This window comes from Passer domesticus, chromosome Z, assembly GCF_036417665.1.
Source record: "Passer domesticus isolate bPasDom1 chromosome Z, bPasDom1.hap1, whole genome shotgun sequence".
NCBI classification, from domain to species: domain Eukaryota; kingdom Metazoa; phylum Chordata; class Aves; order Passeriformes; family Passeridae; genus Passer; species Passer domesticus.
The window spans coordinates 27,245,351-27,264,657 of NC_087512.1; positions in this window are offsets into that span (position 1 = coordinate 27,245,351).

The window sequence follows — 19,307 nt, forward strand, 5'->3', positions numbered from 1 at the left end:
TAAAACCACTGATGTCTGTCCTGGAGGGCAAACTTCACCTTTACAAGTGGCCACTTACAGAGCAGGGTCCCATGTCAAAGAAAAATCAAAGGTTCTTTTGCAATTTATTAGAAATTCAGGGGAACAAAAATACTAGGGAAACACAGAAATACTAAAGCAGGTCACTCTGGGTTCAACTCCTGCAGACATAAGACATCAACAGTATCAGGAGGAAACCCCAGAAAAGGCAGTGCAGGCAGCAGGGCTGCAGACAGCCTTGCCAGCAGTCATAGGCTGCCCCCACCCCTGTCGTTTGTCCCCACAGCCATCTGACTCCTTTGGCAGGAAGAAGAGGAAGCAGCCTCAGGCCCAGGCAGGCATCCAGGGAGCCCTGTCTCTTTGCAGCCAGAGGCAAAGGCTTATGCAATTACACTGTGAAGCTGAAAGGCAGTTATTCTGCTGCCTCTATTTTTTAAGACAAGAAAAGCATGGGTCTACAAGCTGAACACCGCTGTGCTGTGCTGACAGCATTTCTTGTGGATGACCTCAGTATTTGCTCATTCTGACATCACTGTCAGGAGCAATATAATTCAGGCTGGTGTCCTGTGAAATGCTCCCTGGGCAGATTTACAAGAGAATAAGGGTGTGTGCCCTTCTGGATGGCAAGCCACTATGTACTTACCTTTCAAAACAGACTGTGAATAGTAATGAGGGAGGTTTGGAACATTCCCTCTCGTCCATTAAAAGGTCCACTGCTGATCACTTCTAATGCATTAAAAAATGAGGGCTTAAACCCTGAGGCCTTCACAGCATTTCCAGCTACTTTTGAGGAAGAACATTCTAGTGTAGAGGTTTTCAAAGAATTTCAGACCAATATTCATCTTCTGCAGAATTAAATGTTATGTGTTCAACATAACATTTTGCTGGGCAAAAAATATATTGGTTGACAAAGAAGGTAGAAATGGTTTCTTAAAAGTCAATAATTGGTTGGGGATTTTTTTCTGAAATGAAAAGGAGTGGCCTGAGTTCTGGATCTCCCTTTAAATTCCAGGAATACCCTTGTCGTCTTTATAAATCCCATCTCCTCAGAGAAATGTCCATCCTTGTACGAGTGAACGTAATATCGTCTAAGAAATGAGCACATCAGAAGCTGGACCAAACTGACCCGTACAGTATGACAAACATATTGCCTCAACACCTGTGCTAGTTAGCAGAAGGTCAGCATGCAGGCTGATACATAAGAACTGCACCACACTTTTTGTTATCAAGCACTGATTCCAGTTCAGCACTGTACCTGTGTTTCAGACAATGTGAGATCACTAATTGGATTTTGATGACATTCAACTGAAAAATCAGGCTGTCTAGGTCCCAAGGATTACATCCAGGCCAAGGATGCCATACCAATTTAGCTGGTGCTAAGTTACAGCTCTGTTTCCTTCACTGCGAGCAAAAGGCAGATACCATAAACTACGTGTAGAAGTCAATGAGGAGAGGAGCCTAAATTATGTCAGGGCCCCTCTGTTGCAATTATTTGACATCTCTCTGCAACTAGAAAGGGCGAGTAATTGAGGCAAAGACCTCTCCAACCACTGCTGCTTAGGGATATGTGCCAAGTTGTGACTTGATTACTTCCTTTTCCTATTTATTGATCCATCCTCAAGATGTCTTTTCTTCACAGTTGCCTCCAGCAAAAACGTACAGCCAAGTAAAGCATACAGCCAATGCCTTAGTTGACTATCTCAAAGGTGTAGCAAACATGACTGCCATCCAGCTAGAGGATTTGATATGATATTAAGGATGAGAAAGGAACGTAATTCCAAAATCCCCCTCTAAGTGGGCAAACTTTTTGTGATTAGGCACAACATGCTGTCTGCAACATGATTTCTTCAAACAGGAGACAAAATCTGATTGACTTATTCAATAATGCTGTTGCTATTGCAAAATAAAAAAGAGATGATCACCATCCAGGTTATTGTGGATTCAGAACTGTACAATTATTATCTATTTATGTAGCTCAGTGGAGGAATTTTATTAGGGAGCTCTATCCACATATACATTCTGCCTAAAGGGCTGTGTTCAAAAAGAAATTGTGCTTTTACATCTCTGCAGCATGTACTCAGAAGTCATTTGCTACTCAGTATAACTATAAAAAGCCCATGTAAAAATTGAATGGTGAAATGTCTTGAAAATTATCAGCTAAAGCAGCTGATATATTTTCCTGGTGCTGTATTTTTTTGCCATGCTTGTTATACCCTAGCAGTACTGCAGCACTGTTAAAAGGCAAGAGTTATAGTCTTCTGTGTTTGTTTTTTATTGAACATGGTAGGAGTGATGTTTGAAATGAAGAGGGGTCTTAGATAAATAAGAACAGTGAAGAATTTCACCATGGGACTTAAGCGCACGTGACACATTTGCTTTGCATAGGCTCCCAGTGGGAATTTAGGGAATAAATGCGAACCTTCCTCCCTGCCTGCTCATTCACACCATAGAGAGGCACAGACAAGGACTCAGTTATCTGAGGCTGACCTCAGGCACAAGATAAGTTGTGAGAGATATTTCTGGGCAGGAAAACAGACACGGGTTTAGTCTTGTTAAACAAACACCCGTTGTTTTGCCAGTGTTGGACTGGGTGCAGAAAAAATCCACTTCCCACGTGAAGTTGATCTACCATACAAAGGAACAGCTCTGGTTCTCATCATTCCAGCATAGCACAAATCCTGCCACCTGTGATAAATAAGAAAGAAATTGCATTTCAGTTAATTTCTCTTCTGTCCTGTAAAAGCTGGTTATGAGTGTCCTTCCTATGAAAAATGGTTTCATAAGAGGCTTTCATACATTACTTTGATTCTACTCTGAGTTTTTGTGTAAAAAGGTACAGGACAATCCTTCTTTCCTGCCTGCATGCTGGCATTATTACTGAACAGGTCATCCACAGGTCACCAACAAGGGGAGCAAGGGGAGTGCTGGCATGGCAGCTGAGCTGCTTCTCACTTCTGTTCAGTGGAGGAGGAGTTTTGGAACATGATACACTAATTGGTTCCAGAGCCATCTTTGCTCTTTGGGAGGATGGGATGCTAGAACAATGGGACAAGGAATAATTCCTTCCATTTTCAAACTTTTAACAGTGTTATGGCTTTCTTCAAGGCACAAATAAAATCTCATGACCTTCCCCAAACTGCAACTCTAGAAAAAAATTATCTAGGTCAACTGAAACTTTTTCCTTTTCTAACATAGTGTATTCATTTCCATTAGTCTTTTACTTTTTTTTTTTACTGCAATTAAATAAACAAGACTGTGCTTCAAAACAAAAAAGAAAGTTATTTTTTTCACTTGACAAACTGATGATAACCACCATCTTTAAGGGAGAAAACAGCCCAGAGATCTCCTTGCTGTGATCTCTCTGCAATGCACCAGTGAAGGTCATTAATATGTTGCAGTCTTGTGGTAACACCCAGCTGTCCTCCCCCAAAAAATCCCACTTCTCTGAAGTCCCAGAGGTTCACTTCTAGTACTGGGTACAAGATCAGTTGTTGTGAAGCCATTCATTCCTCACTATGTGTTTGATCATGGTTGGCACAGGACCTAGCTTCCTTTCTCTGGCTGAACAGTAAAATTTAGAACAGGTTATTAACAAATCAGTAAGTCTGTAACTGGAAATAGGGAATGTTTGAGCATGAATTTTCAAATGGATTTCACTGATAAGGATGTCACTATAAGGCCAAGGCCTTATAGCATTTCTCAGTTCTGCATACATGTCTATTCATACAGCACCTCAGCCTACTGCAGTCAAGCTGAATTGCTGTCCTTAACTTCCAGAACACTTTGGGGATACCATTTTACAGTACTTGAATTAGTAGTCCTGGCTCAGATTTGGCTGATTAAGGGTGGCCTTCTTTTTCTTACCTTACACGTCATCTGTGGCTTCAAGGTTGAATTACACTTTGTTGTTTAACATCTGAAGGGAAAGAGTGAGCAACCAGAAAGAAAGAAAAAAAAAAAAAAAAACAACAAAACCAACAACAAAAAAAAAAAAAAAAAAAAAAAAAAGAAAGAAAGAAAAGAAAATGGAAAAAAAAAAGCTGAGAGGTCTCTATCTACAGCCAGCACCAGTGTCCTCCACACAGACAGGAATCAGACATCCCAACTTGGTTCATTCCTACATCACCCCAGACAGAGGTGTTAAAACATGGCACCTGCTTCTGAGCTGGAGTGGAAAGTCTAAAACTTGCTGGAGTTCAGAAGTGGCAGAGACAAAAGCACATGTGCCCTCTTCATATGCTGCCCAGCCCTGGCACTTCTGTGTGTCAGATGTGGTTGCCATCAATAGCACCCATATATTTTATCCAAGTGGATTCAGTCCTGGCAATCCCCAGGAACAATGGGGACAGCTGACATTCTTCCCTAGCCTTTGCCATTTGCCTGATGGTGAGACACGAGAGTGCATGAACATCTTCTTTGGGGCATCCAGTAAACTTCAGTGTTGTGTGAGAGAGTTTCTAACCTGAACATAATGAAAAGTCTATTTGCAACATGGCACAGTTACTGAGTGGCTGAAAATTTTCATGTAAATTTCATCGCTTGTAGACTGTCAGGGCTATTGCTCTGCTTGTTTTAAACTGTGAAAACAGTTTAAAAGATACTACTGTAGCTCTTTGCAAAAGCCCTGCTGCTACTGCTGTCTGTACTTTCATTCATTCCTCATCTACTGTGATTGCCTTATTCATCTGTTTCATGTCAGACATTTCACACAACTCGGTATCTTTTAAAACAGCTAGAGTTTGCTCTGCAATTATGTGTAATGTTCATTTCTTAATCCAAAATAACTGTAGCCTTCATGGGATCAGATTTCTGCACATTGCTTTCTATTAATATGTGATCTAGCTGTTGCTGATGCAGTCACACTTTTAGAAGAAGCAGAATTTGCAGAATCCACGGATCATCTGTGTGCATGAGACAAGGACCAGGCTGATTAATACAGTTTGGGCTGCTGCCCTCTGGGGTGCAAAGAAGCAAGTCTTTCATGACTGAGGAATTTGCACATGCACTATTCAATCCACAATAAAGGAAACTGCTTTGAAATAGCAGCTCTCACTCTATGGTACTTAGTGTAGCAGAAAGATTTCCTTGAAACCGGTAAGGATTGAGGAGTATAAGAAGTCTCAGCCACAAGAACAGTCAGAGATTAAACATTGATAATAGGACTACCTGTTGAATTCTTATAAACTGCTTCCACATAGAAAAAAAAGAAAAAAAATATAAAGATCTGCTCAGATCTGAAAACATTTTCACGCTTCAGAGATGCACAGCAAACTCTTCAATATTTTTTGTTTCCCTCCTCATCTCTCTTTAGAGGGAGCAGGGCTCATGGAACAGTATGTTTTAAATGTTTCAAGGAGTTTTTTTTCCTACAGTGTACAGACACGTCTTGCTGTAGCTACAGCTGCTTGTGACAAGCACACCAATGCTTTTACTGCAGAACAAGCACAGAATCAATGTCCATGAGCAAAGCAACCCTCCAAAAGCACATGTATGCCCTTCATCTTCAAACAGACATTTTGTTCAGGTGTGAGTGCAGCTGGAGCTGACTCTGTGGTGACTCCAAGTCACCAGCACACTAGTAAAAGCCCAGGCTTGAAAATAAGTAGTTCTTCTAAGAATCAGCACATGGAATCTAACCTCGTTCCTTAGCAGAAAAGATCACTTTTGAAAATTAGTACCTTTGATTCTGAAACAAGGATAGCAAGGCTTTCTGTTCAGACTTCTAATGAGTTCAGTACTGCAAAAAATTACACTAATTTATTGTACTTTAAATGCAGTTTTCCAATGCCAGTAACAAGGTGATTGCATGGCAAGGATACTGGGGAATCTGAAGCTGCCCTACAGGTTGCACATAAAAGTCATGCTGGTCTCATTTGGTGGTGTCACCACAAGCCATAGAAATCCCTGCAGCACCAAAGACAAGTCAGAAAGCCAGAGCTACAACTATGAGTTTTTTGCAAAGCAGAATGAAAGCAGCTGTTTCAAATAAGAATAAGTGCATGTTTAAACTGTGCCAAATGTATAACAATATGAAAACACAAGGAAACCCCTCCTGGACTGCAGTAATTAAACCCCTGGTGTCACCAGGATTGCAGAGTCAGCAAAATGCCATGACAGTTGGACTAATACCAACATTTTGTGCAAGTCTCACTTCTGAGTTCAGGTGGTTTTCCTCAAATGACTTAACCGAGGTGAGAACAAGTATCTGAAAAGCTTGCAGAATTCATGCCGTGTCGCTTGACAAATTTGCTTTCATGTTTCCTTTCATTTGCCCAGACCAGAAGAGGGAAGAAGAGGGGTGACCTGGTGATTCTTGGCCTACCTCCTAGCTGAGCACTGGGAGCACAGATGCTGTCCTTTTCAAATTTCAGATCTGCTCCTCCTACAGCATGCTGGGTTTGGTGGACTTCCAGTTTCCTGTGGTACTGATGCACAAAGTAGTTTTCCCATTCCAAATCTCCAGAGGTAGCAAGGAAGAACCAGATCATCTGACAAGCACAATTACATGATGGGGAAGACCAGTGACTGTAAAAAAAGTTATTTGATTAGAAGAAGAGTCGTTTTTTCAGGAATGAACAAGATGTATCAGGCAGAGCAGAAAAAAAATCTTCAGGAAAGCATTTGAGACACCTTAGACATATTTGACCTATGCTCAAATAATATTTTGGAACTTTAAGGAACCTGTGTTTCTTGTACTGGCTAAGACACTCAATAAGCAGGTTAGAAAGTCTTGACAAGCCCTTCCATTATATGCTTCAGTAAGACTAAGTTTCTGAAAAAAGAGAAAAGAAAAAAGAAAAAAAAAACACAAGGGAGAAAAGAGAACAGTTTAAAGGTATCCCCTCTGTTCTAGGTAAAATAAAGTCGAAATGACAGCCTGAAGATGAAAGTGTTGACTAGAATTTGGCTGAGTCTTGATACTGGAGTGGTCACCAACCTTCTCCATTCTTCCATGTGAGATAATGGACAACCAATCCACCTTGCCCATGGGAAACCTTACCCTGTGTTTTCTACTTGCCCAGGCATCTTCAGGAGAGTTCTAGATGCCTAGCCAAAAAAAAACTGTCTGAGAGGCACCAAGAAGAGGCATCAGACAGCTGTTGGATCTCCTAGATGGTCCCTGGGCCCACCTGCGTAAGGGTCAGAGGGGATTTATTAACAACAAGACCTCAACCAGGTTGCCAGAGATGCCTTTGGCTGAGAGGAACTTGATTTGTGGTATCTGGTTTTCTGGTGGACAGCTCCCACTTTTCCCTGCAAATGTCAGGCAGTCAGACAATTAAGAAACATGCAGTAAAATCAGTAGGAAGTAAGCCTAAACCACATGAAATACAGTCCTTCCTTACCAATACATCCAACAATTAGTCATTTCTGTAATTTGCCACCACAGGGGTCTGGGATAGATGGCATCAGCGTGATGGGAAATGTTTTAGATGGACAGATTGACGTTCTACAGCACAATATGGACAGGATGGCTCAGAGATATCTTCACTGAACTATCACTACCACAGTCACAAAAGGAGAAGAGAGGGAAGGCTAAGGCTTACATTTGTGCCCCATAAACTTCTATCACTGTGGCAGGAGACACAATTCAGGGCAGGATCTGCCATCCTGGTCCCACCAGGAAATCCTTGCACCCTTCATGCACCCTCATGTCTCTGTGCAATAAGGCTTAGCACATCTGGGTCTCAGATGGGCTGCTAACTTTTTTAAATTTTGTTTTAAGACAATAGCTTCCATGTACCTCACCTGCACCCTCTTAATCCTCTTAAGGCACACTAACACAATAGGCATTGATTTGCAAGCAGAGAATTGAGAAAAGGAGAGTGAATCTCTCACCCGAGGACATGCAAGTACTCTGCAGTTTCACTCAGGATTGAGCACTGGTATCATTATTTAAGTGCCCCATTTTTCAGACAATTTCAACTAAAAGGCTATTCTTGAGCTAGGTTGGATGCAGTGTGTAAGGTACATTAGAAAGAGGGGGGATGTGCTGTAAGTTCCAACACCACATGATTGTACTACATGCACTGAAAGCCACGTACTCTGATACTCAGGACAATCAGTTGTCACCCCCAGTCAACTGTGCTGTTCTAGAGGGGTCCCCACCAACTTCAGATGCCACATTTTTTCTTACAGAGAAGGTTTCTGGTGCCTGAGCAGAAAGAACCCAGAGCTGCTGTAGACATTAATCTTTAAAATTATGCTATCAAGATATTTACAGTGCTGTGTCATGGCACCATTTGCTTCCTTAGAAAATCTAGCATCTCTGCTGTGCTCACCACAGGGCTCACTGGCTGGGCACAATCAGATGTGACTCAGGAGTGTCTGACTCAGCAGATCTCCAGACAGCAGGTCATATACCAGTGCCAAAGGCCTGTCACTCTGCACTCTCATATGGCAATACAGAAGGAATGCAAGTAATCAACATATGAGCTGTATCACTCAGCTATTAATCACATGGTTGCACAGAGCTCCCAGGATAAGATCTACACTGGGTTTAGCAGGGAAATGTCTGTTCCTCTGTTTGGCTTTTGAATTTGTGATCTTTGGAAATCTGACTTCCCACACTCACCTTACCCTGCAGTAGTTTGGTGCTTTAGAAGGATGGTGCTGACATCGCAGGTGTCAGGAGCCCTAATGTCTAGCTGTATGAACTTTTGTGGCACTGACATTGGGCAGATCTTGTCTTGTGGGACCAATGATACCACATCTGATCCCTCTGAGCGAATATAGCATGCTCACCTTGGTCTTCTAGGAGCAGGCATCATTTTGGTTGTCTCCCTCAAAAGTGAGTCACCACTGTCCTATGGAAGATCAGACCTCTGCAATCTGTGGAGATGGACAGCTTGAGGCACCCAAACTCACAAGCCCTTTGTCAGAGTTTATACTGGTGCTGACTCATTTGCCTGCTCAGTATCTCCATCAAGACAGAAACAAAAGATGTGGGCAGAAGCTCAACCAGTCCCAGATATGTTTTCTGTTGAAGGCAGATTTCAGAAGCCCTTATAATTCCAGTAGGCTGGGTTCTTTTGCACAGGTATCACTGATATCTTAATGCCTTCACCTTCTAACAACTTTTCTTGTTATCTCTTCATTTATTTGTTCAGTATTAACCATTAATTTGTTCAAATACTCATCAGTGTAACTGCACTGCTGAATCTCTGTAGTCTTTTATTTACTCTGCCTACATTTCACACAGAAGATTGGCACAAATCCCAAAAGACAAAACTAATGAAGGATTGATTTCCATGGCGACAATTACTTTCCTATCCAAGTTATAAAGGAAGAAAACCTGGCATGTAGATGACATTGGGTGAGACTGTTTACAATAAGTGTGTGCTTCAGTCTGGAGATTTAATGCAAAACTGTAATAAACACAAACTGAATTTATTTTTTTTGTAAAGTGAGGCTTCAGTTCTTGTTAAAGCTGGCTATTCTACCTAGCAGTGCAACAACTACACCACTCCTATGGTCCTAAGAGATGGGTGAAATATTTTATCTCTCTTAGAGGTAATTTCTTCCAAGAACTATGCTACAAATATTATGTACTAATTCACTTGCAATTATTTCCACAGACAAACTGATCTTCACTTGTATGCAGCTATGTCAGTAATCAAAGAGAAAACATCACAGACATACTGTAGATAACATTACCTACGCATAAGACTAACAGACCAAATGGCAAGAAAGATATAGTGTTGATTATTGATACTGTATCAGAAAGATTGTAACAACCAGATTAAAACTCATCAGAGTGATGTCAACAAATGCAGAGCTATTCTCCACTGAGGCATAAACGTTAGCTACTACAATGATGACAACATATTTCCAGTGATTTTTGAATATCCAATGTCATTCAGTCATTATAAGCGTAGCAAAAAAAACGGCTGATAGCCAGATTAAATATCAAAATAACAGACCTCAAAGGCAAACCTAAAGCTCTGCTGGGCTTTACTGTTGCTAGCAAAGGGGATAATATTTCATAGTGCAATGGACAGAAGAGAAAAGATGTGGGAACTTCCTGTTCCCATCCTCAGTTGTGTTCCTGGTTGATCAGTGCATCCCAGACTGGAAAGGGCAATTTCAAAGCTCACCATCTACTTTTTTAAGATCAGAAGTCTTTCCACTGTCAGTTCCTCATAGTTTCTGCATCCTGTCGGAGCTGCCAAGCCATTGCTGAAGGTGTCCAGATGCTCAGCAGGAATGCCCCAGCCCCACCAAGCACAGGGATGTCGGATGCTTGGGAAGAGAAAGTGTTGCAGGGGGCAAAGACAAAGGAGCAGCAGCTGATCCTGGCAGAGTGCTTCTGCCATCAAAACATCTAGGGCACAAGCTGAGATCATAGTAATGACACAGACATTATCTATCAGCTCCATGTTATTGTCCTGTTTTTTAACATGGAAAAGCAGGCATGTCATTCTTCTGGTTTAAAAGAGAGAATACACTCAGCTATTCAAAACCAATTCACCGTATTTCTCCCCTTTTATTCACTGCCAGCTGTAAGAGACTACATAAAATCATCATCCATACCAAGAAAGAGGATAGCAGTCCTACACTGAACTGTGTTTTTTTTGTTCTCCATCTGAAAGCAAATACCAACATGTGATGGCATAAAAACTCACCACTCCCGTCAACATAGAGTAGTCACTTCAAATAGTGCTGTGAAAAAATGGAGCACTATCAGAAATGAAGTAATTTCAGTTGACTAGTTCTTGATGCAAACTATGCAAATCTCCACTCCATCTTCAAAGATAAAGTAGAGGGTACATAGTTTGGGCCATAGATAGGATGTCTTAGCCCTTGCCTGGCTCTTTGGTCACAATCCACAATTCCCAAGGGGTCACAGTCCACCATCCACTGGCTCTGGTGTGGAGCCATCCATGGGCTGAAGCTGGATCTCTGCTCTCCCTTGGACATCCATGGGCTGCAGGGTCACTGGTGCCTCACCATGGTCTGCACCAGGGGCTGCCAGGGAATCTCTGCTCTGGTGCCTGGAACATCTCCTGTCCCTTCATACTTTACTAAGATCAGTGTCTGCAGAGCTGTTTCTCTCCTCTCCCTCCTCTCTCTGCCTTTTAGAAGGGTAAAACACAAGGTTTTACCCTTCTAAAATGATTATTTTGGAGGTTCTACCACCATCACTGATGTGCTCTTTGGCCAGCAGCAAATCCATCTGAGAGTCAGCTGGCACTGGCTCTGTTGGACATGGGAAACACTCCTGGCATCTTCTCACATAAGCCACCCCTCTTAACTCCCTCCTACTACCAAATCCCTGCCATACAAACCAAATACACATAAAGAGCAATCATCTCTCAAGGCTGCATGTGAGTGTCTGAAATACTCTGTAGGAGGTGATCCAGGCAGGAGTGCACTACAGTTTCTATTTCCTCCTTCAACTGGGAATATTGAAACACTATTTGAAAAACCAAAGGAGTGGTAATTAAAGTGTGTCAGGGAGTCAAGATAAGTCAATGAACCATATAATTTTCTGCAAACATGAGCTGAAGGGGATAAAGTTAAAAACAACTGTTTGAATTTGTGAAAGCAGACAAAGCAAAACCAACTGAGCAAGGAAGAACTGCAGGCAACATTGAAAATAGGACAAAAGTCTTAGCATCTGATAGTATTTAATTTCAAGTAATGTACAGTATTTAACTTCAGTTACTATACTCATACAAGTTGTAGGGTCTTGGGCATGAAAAGTTAAAGAAAACAAGATGTTTTTGTTGAACAGAGATTTTGTAATGAATGTGTTTGCATATCTGTAACTTGTGCCTCTACAGTTCTTCCAGTGTTATTAATAGATAGTCACTCCATGAGTTTTGAATACATCTGGCTATATCTAATCCTCCACATTTCCTCAATTGCTAGGAGCTTAGAAGAGTACTTCAAGATTAACCTGAAGACATCTGCCAGCATCTGCAAATAATGAAGAAATATTTCAAAATACAATTTTTTGAGCAATAGCAGTTATTTAAATAAGCAAAATACTTCAAGGTCATAGTATTGTGGTCACTTAATTTGGAATAATTCATCAATACAGTGTCACCAAACTGTCAAAGTTGTGAATATTCAAAATATTATTCACCTTGTGCCTGTGTGTGACATGTGCAGACAGTGTTTCTGTGCAAACTGAGCAGGTAGTAGAAAAACAACCATTTCTAAGTCTCATGGCTGTAAATATAGATATTAACTTGCAGTATGGGACTACTGAAATAGATTACTAAAGTCCTAATTTTTGTGACTTAAAAAAAACATAGCTAACAAAACCATGATTTGATTTATTATGGGTGTAATCCAGGGAATGAATCCAGCATGGACCCACGACTAGGTTCTGTCCTTTGAACACCCTTAGAAACCAGGCAAAGGAAAATAATTAATTTGCTTGATAAAATGGAACTTTGACATGTTCCATTAAATTCTTGTTTCGGGAACTTTGGATGGTCAGTTTGGATACTTATATAAACCTTCTGTCTACCATTGATCATAAAATTGACTTTTTATTTTAATTAAATATCTAATTTTCTTTATTTCTGGAAATACAGAAATATGAAAGCTTTATTTCCCTAGTACATTCTAGCCTCCCTACACTGTATTAAGATGAGATGAGAACAAATTCTTGGAGACAGTTTTTGTAAATAAAGCCAGCAATTCTGTTTCAAATGTTATGTGTCATTCAAATGATAGAAGAAAAGAAGTATTTTTTATCCCTCATTGAAAATATTTTATTAATGAGAAAAAATACTCTTTTAGAATGCACACTTAGATTTACTTCTTTGGTTCTAAATGATACCCTGTCACAAGACTAACTTTAAATGTGAGAGTAGTCCTCTAAATTAAATTATTCTCTTTTCTAAATTAGGTATGCACATAAATAATGACTCTACATTGTGAGAACCAAAGAAATTAAAACAATCACTGACAATCAATCCAGTCCCCATACAAGCTACTTTATGCATAGTCTGCATATTTTTTCCACTTTTTGTTGCAATTCTAAAAATCGTTTTTCATTTATTAATAAATTCTAATAGCAATACATTAAACAGATGCAAAAATGGTGAAGAATGACAAATTATCAAGTGCCATTTCCATTTGCTTTTATTGTCCTAAAATAGTATATTTCTTAAATTTCTCTTTAAAAACCACTATTCAAAGGAAAAACATTTAACTACAACTCTATTAAGCAGAAATAAAAATCCAAGCCTGGAAATTTCCTACTATCTCTGGTCGTGCTTTGCCATAGATGGTCTATATTATATGGAGCGTGTTCCTCATGAACTCAAGCTTCCTGTTAGGGTTTCATTAATCAAGGTATCACAGTCATTTCAAATTTCTTTGCTTCTGAAAGGGGATTAGTTTTACAAGGATCTGCATTAGAAATCTTGCATTACAGGTCCTTTATTCTACATATTTCAAAAAGTCTTCAGGCAGAGAAATATATTTTTCTCCTATTTGTTCCATACTTTGTCTTTTGCACAAAAAACGTAGCCATATGTAAAAATTTACTATGACTCCAAAATTCTGCATTTAGCTGACAGAAAAAGGATTCAGAGGTCAGCCAGCTGCAGTATATATACTGAAATGGATTCAAAACAGTGACACGGTTGGAAAAAGTAATAGAATATTGATGTTCCTTCTATCAGTGTATCAAGAAGGTAAAGAAAGTGATAAATTGTCATAATCTGTCCTTGGAAGAATACAGTAAGCAAATGCAGAGTCCTCCTTCTAGATCTCTTCTATTGCTTCTTAGTGCTGATAAAACATCAGTTCTTGGAGCAAGCCCCAGGACTAGAGGCAAAACATCAGCACACTGAGAGCAGACAGAGAGGTTTTGGTCCTAATGCTATTTTAAGGGTACCTCATATAGAAACCATCTGTGATCTCCACACATATGCTTGTGGATTGCCAGTCTTATGCTTCACTATAAAATGGTGGGGGAGAATTAAGACATATTTCTGACTTACATTTGAGACTATTTTCATCATCACAGGTCTGCCAATTTTGTTTTACTGATTGTAAGCAAGTGTTTACCTTTTGGCTTCCAAACTGATTATACGAGCCCATAATGCTCTACCTTTCCACCATCATTCTTTGCAGGCCAGCTCTCTCCTGGGCTGATTCTCGTGGCATGATGCTATGACTCAGCAGATGGACACAGATTCTGTCCCTAGCCCATATTTCTGGTGATCAGTGCTGGCCACGAGCGTACCCTGTTCAGGGCAATAACCCCTAACTTGCTTTCTGCATAGGGTTGCAGGGCAGATGGGCAGCAGTTAATGAGAAGGAGAGAGTAATTGAGTGGGAAATTAGGCAAAAGCCTGTAAAATCTGGGAGAAAAGCTTTGCTGGAAGGCCAATGTTTATTATGACTGCTGTTCTTGCCAGTGAACCTAATGCACAGATTTAGGCTAGAATAAATGAACAGAATGCAAATCAAAAAACTAAAACAGTCAGGGAAAGCCACAGAGAGGAATACATGCTTCATGAGCACTGATTCATCTCATTTATTCATTAAAATATTTCTTCTCTAGAAGGCACACACCTATGCACTGCTTACTGCCATCAGGTAATGTATCCCAGGACTCTGCTCCTTCAGATAAGCTTGCAGTGCTTTTAAGGAAGAACCAAGCGTCCCACAGCATACCCCAACTGTAACATGCAATGAAGGCTGCCCACAGGGATAAGCAAGGTGATAGAACAAGACAGCCCAGTCCCCAGCAGAACCACAGCAAGAAAAAAAGCAAGAGATACACCAGAGGATGCAAAATATGCCAAGATGCACCAAAATAGCAAAGATAAAAGGTGATTATGGACTGAAGTCAAGGTGAAAATAAGATAGTGCTGCCAAAGGGCTGGGGGAAGAAACCAGTTTGGTCAGGTGGGGGAGAGAAGGATCAGGAAAGCACAGTAGGGAGAGAGCAAAGTAGGAGAGGGATTTGTGGCACCATAACGTATTGCCATTGTTACAGTTTTTGCATAGCAAAAAAATTTCCTTTTCTGTTTTTCAGCCTTTGAGACAAGTGGGAATCTTAAAACCTTGAGCTTTTGTATACATTAAATGTTAAGTCAGTAACTGCACAGCACTAAGCCTACTGGAATGTGGTAAGGTGGTCTCCAAGGACTTTTCTATACCTTCCCAAGGGTGAGACAGTATATGGTACTGAAGAGTATTCCAGTACTCTTCACTGCCAGCTTGTTCATTACTGCAGTCACTGTGGTGCATCTTTCCTGGTCTACAACCAGTATTTATTAGCAATTATTCCTGTAAAAACTGGAAAAAGGTAGGCAATATGTAATGGACTTAATACTGGTCCCACCATTGCTGACCACTCACTAGTTTATGAAAAGACACAAGCAGAGCACAAAGTAAGAGGAAATTAGTGTAAAGAGGTTTAGAAGCAAATGTTAAATCACAAAAGCTATTTGATCTCTTAAACCACAAAGAATTGAAATGTGATCTAAGTGTTCCTTTGCTCTAATATATCTTTGCAAATGGAAGATTATGATGCTGTTAATGCAAGTCCATGAAATGCATTGTTTTCTTTCTTCTACTATACTAAACATCCAAAATTAATATAATTTCATATTTTCCATTTTAAACATAATGAGCCAAATTTTCAAGTGATGTCTAAAGGTCATTTTCAAAAGTATAAGGAACAATTACAAGGCTGATTTTTGTTCAGTTATCTTGACAGTGCCTACATAGCAGGTAATTTGTCTTCCAGATGGTAATTATGTATCACACAGATATAGAAATGTAACTGATCTTACACAGACTGTAGCTCTTAGGGATTTGGTGCATTCCTGATAAGTAAAAACAAAGGGCAAAATGAAAACCTGTTTCCCTATTCCTTCATTACTATTAAATCCATACACAACTTTAACATTTTAAGTATTTTCTGAAATCATGTTTGGCTATAACAGTTCCTGCAAGACTATAATAAGAACGCAATCCAGTAACATTGAATTTCTCAGAAACTCTGCTGAATTTACTGTCAGACCAGTCATTCTCATTTATATGTTTGGGGTTTTTTTTCTCTCCTTCAAACAGCTTCTGCAGTTTCTCTTAATACCCATTGATCAGAGTGGTAAAAAATGCTGTGTATCATTGAGCAACATCTTCTGGTACAGTAACTCCATTAGCCCTGCAGCTGCTGCTGCAGATGCAGTGTATGCACTTTTGCAGCAAACAAGCCTTTCTTAAAAAGCCATGAGGGTGTGTGGTGACAGTGAGATTCCTGCTCCCTGCCTGGGGTAGGCAGTGAGATCTGGATAGCCTCCTTGGCCCCTTGACTTCTCACAAGGCTTCCAGTGCCCCCATCTTCATCCTCTCTCTGCACTAGGATGCTAGAGGGAGTTTTATGAATCACCTCCTTCTGAGAAATAGCACCTTTCAAGTCATATTAGCACCCACCAGAAGAGTTTTGGTTTTGCCTCAATTACTTCTTTTTGCCCCAGGGCTCCTGGAGATGGCTGTAGAGCCAGTCCTCCACCCTGTGTGTCTGCATCACATCCAGCCTGTCATTTTCCAGGATGAAGGAAACACAAACTCTCCAGCCTGTGACTGTTTCCTGAGTGCTGGCAGCACAGCCTAGATAAACGATCCCCCCCGCAAACGTGCTTGTCTTCAAACAAGCAGAATTGGCCCACTTTCTCAGGGCAATCATGACTCCATTCACCACCCATGAGGCAAGTGCTTGCTAGCACTGTTTGAGTGGGTCAGTAAATCCGTTTCCCTTTTCTCCTCCCAGGCAGTTCATTTAAAATTAGTCATTTACAATGCAAAGGGGCAAGATGGGGCAAAGACTCTCACAACTTCTCTACTGCCATGCATGCCTGTCCTTGGAGGGGAGGAGGACAAAGACAGTGCCACCATTCCTGGGTGAAGGCAGGTACCAGAGGACTGGGGACAGACACTGGCACAGCCTTGGTCTGGTCTCACAGCAGCTGGCATGGAGCATGCTGCAGAAGCTGAGACAAAGCTGAGCCCAGGAATGGGCTCAATTTTTGCCCTTTTGGTCAATCAGCATTCAACTTCAGTCATATGAAAGCCTCCTGCAGGACTTGCACAATTTTAATTTTTACAGAAATTAAATGCATAGATACAGCAGTGGATTATCAAAGCAAGTGGGAGACACGCAACACAAATTTGACAAAACCCACTTCTACATTGATACTGCAGGCACTTGACTGAAAGTATTGGTTCTTGCTACAGTATTTTAAAATTGCCTTACTTTATGATCTTTGCTTCTGAGAATTGCCACTGTCTTCTGATACTGTAAGGGAGAAAATAACATATGAATACATTTTGAAATATATTTTTAGTTTGCTATCTAAGGGATATCAAGAGACAGAATGAAATCTGCTTCTCAGCCCCTACAGCTCTTCCATTTGGAAGGCTGACAATTTTCAGAGGCAGAGAAATGCAGAGAAAACAAAGCCTACAAGTTAATAATTAGTGTGGATATGATTGGTAAAATACGCCAAAAGTCTAAGTGGCCATATTACAAAACAGATCAATTCTGCGTTTATGCTGACTGTAGAATCATTCCTCATGGCTTTTGTCCACTAAGCCTTGGCTCTTGCTGCTGTAGGCCCAAGTCTTCTAGAGCACCCAGCTATATGGTATCCAAGAGAGAAAGCAGAGGCCTGAAATCTGGGAGCGAATTTCTTCTCCTAGGTTTCAAAAAAAAAAATATTTCCTCACTTGTGTGAAAGTCAGATGTGTGAATCAATGTCTGACAGTGTTGTTCTAAAAACAGGCAGAAAGCTTAAAGAGTCACTTTAATGTCTTTTATGGCCTTTGATTTTTTTCCTGCATTATCAAATTTTTACAGCACTAGGATTTTGCCAACGGTATGTGATACCAAGACAGGAAGTTCTGCCAAAGGTTTTCTTGAAGGTAGGGGAAGAAAGAAGAAAGTGTTCTTCAATTTAATGTCTGTGATGAGCAGTTTATAAGGTCTGCATATTTAAAGTACTTTGCATTGTTCCTGCATAATTCTAGCCTTGCTTTAGAAGCAAAGACATGACTGATCATCTCAGTTGCATTCAAAAGTTTCCATTTCTTGACACCAGCTGACATTTTGTGAATTATTTACAGTGGGACACTAAAGCATACATTACATCTCTCCTAAAAGCTTAACTCTTCAAGGCAAATGTCTAGACTTCCTGATATTGGAATATATCATCCAAAGACAGCATGCAGAAGCCAAACTCACCCTTATGGCCTCTCAAACCTACTGCTGCCATTTTATCATTCTGCAGATTCAGACAATGTAATTAAAGTGCACTGAGCCTTTGAAAATCAGTGAAATCCAAAGACTACATTTTTTCTTAAGGCAGGAAACTGCCAGGCTCACAGTGGGAACCATTGAAAGACAGATACAGGCTCTACTGTGAACATCTTCCTCACCAGCTGAAAATTTTCAAAACTGCTGCACTGAGGAAGACAGTCCAGTTCAGCAGATCCCCACAGTCATGCTGCTAAATGATTTCCAGGAAATGATGTTGAGCTCTTCTGGGAGATGTGGGCAGCACTGCTATGTAAGGCACCAAAACATGTCAAAAACAACAGAAATCCAAATGTCACAGAGTAAGGATATCTATCCAATGGGGTAGGCAGGGGTTGAGGACTAGGACTTCCATCCACAGAATTACAGAAACACATAATGGTTAAGGTTTCAAAGGACCACTGGAGGTCATATAGTCCAACTTCCCTACTCAAGCAGGGTCCTCAGGATTCTGGACTGTATTCAGGAGGAATTGGAGCATCTCCAGGGAAAGAGAGTCTGCAGCTTCTCTGCGCAATCTGTTCCAGGGCTCACTCACAGGCATAGTAAAGAAGTTCTTCCTCATGTTGAGGTCAGACTTCCTGTGCATCAGTTTATGCCTTTTGCCTCTTGTCCTATTGCTCAGCAATATCAAAGAGGGACTGGCTCCATCCTCTGACACCCTCCCTTCAGACGCTTTCATACATTGTTAATAAATCCTCACAGTCTCTTCCAAGCTGATCAGGCCCAGCTCCCCAAGACTTTCTTGGCAAGAAAGATGTTCCAGTCTCTTTATACTGAGGAGCCCAGAACTGGACTCAGCATGGCAGTTGTGTCCTCACCAGGGCTGAGTACAGGGGCAGGATCACCTTCCATGACCTGCTGGCAATGTTCTTCCCAATGCCCCCCAGGATACCATTGGCGTTCTTGGTCACGAGGACGCACTGCTGGCTCATGGACAGCTTGTTGTCCTCAGGACCCCCAGGCCCTTCTCTGCAGAGCTGCTCCCCAGCAG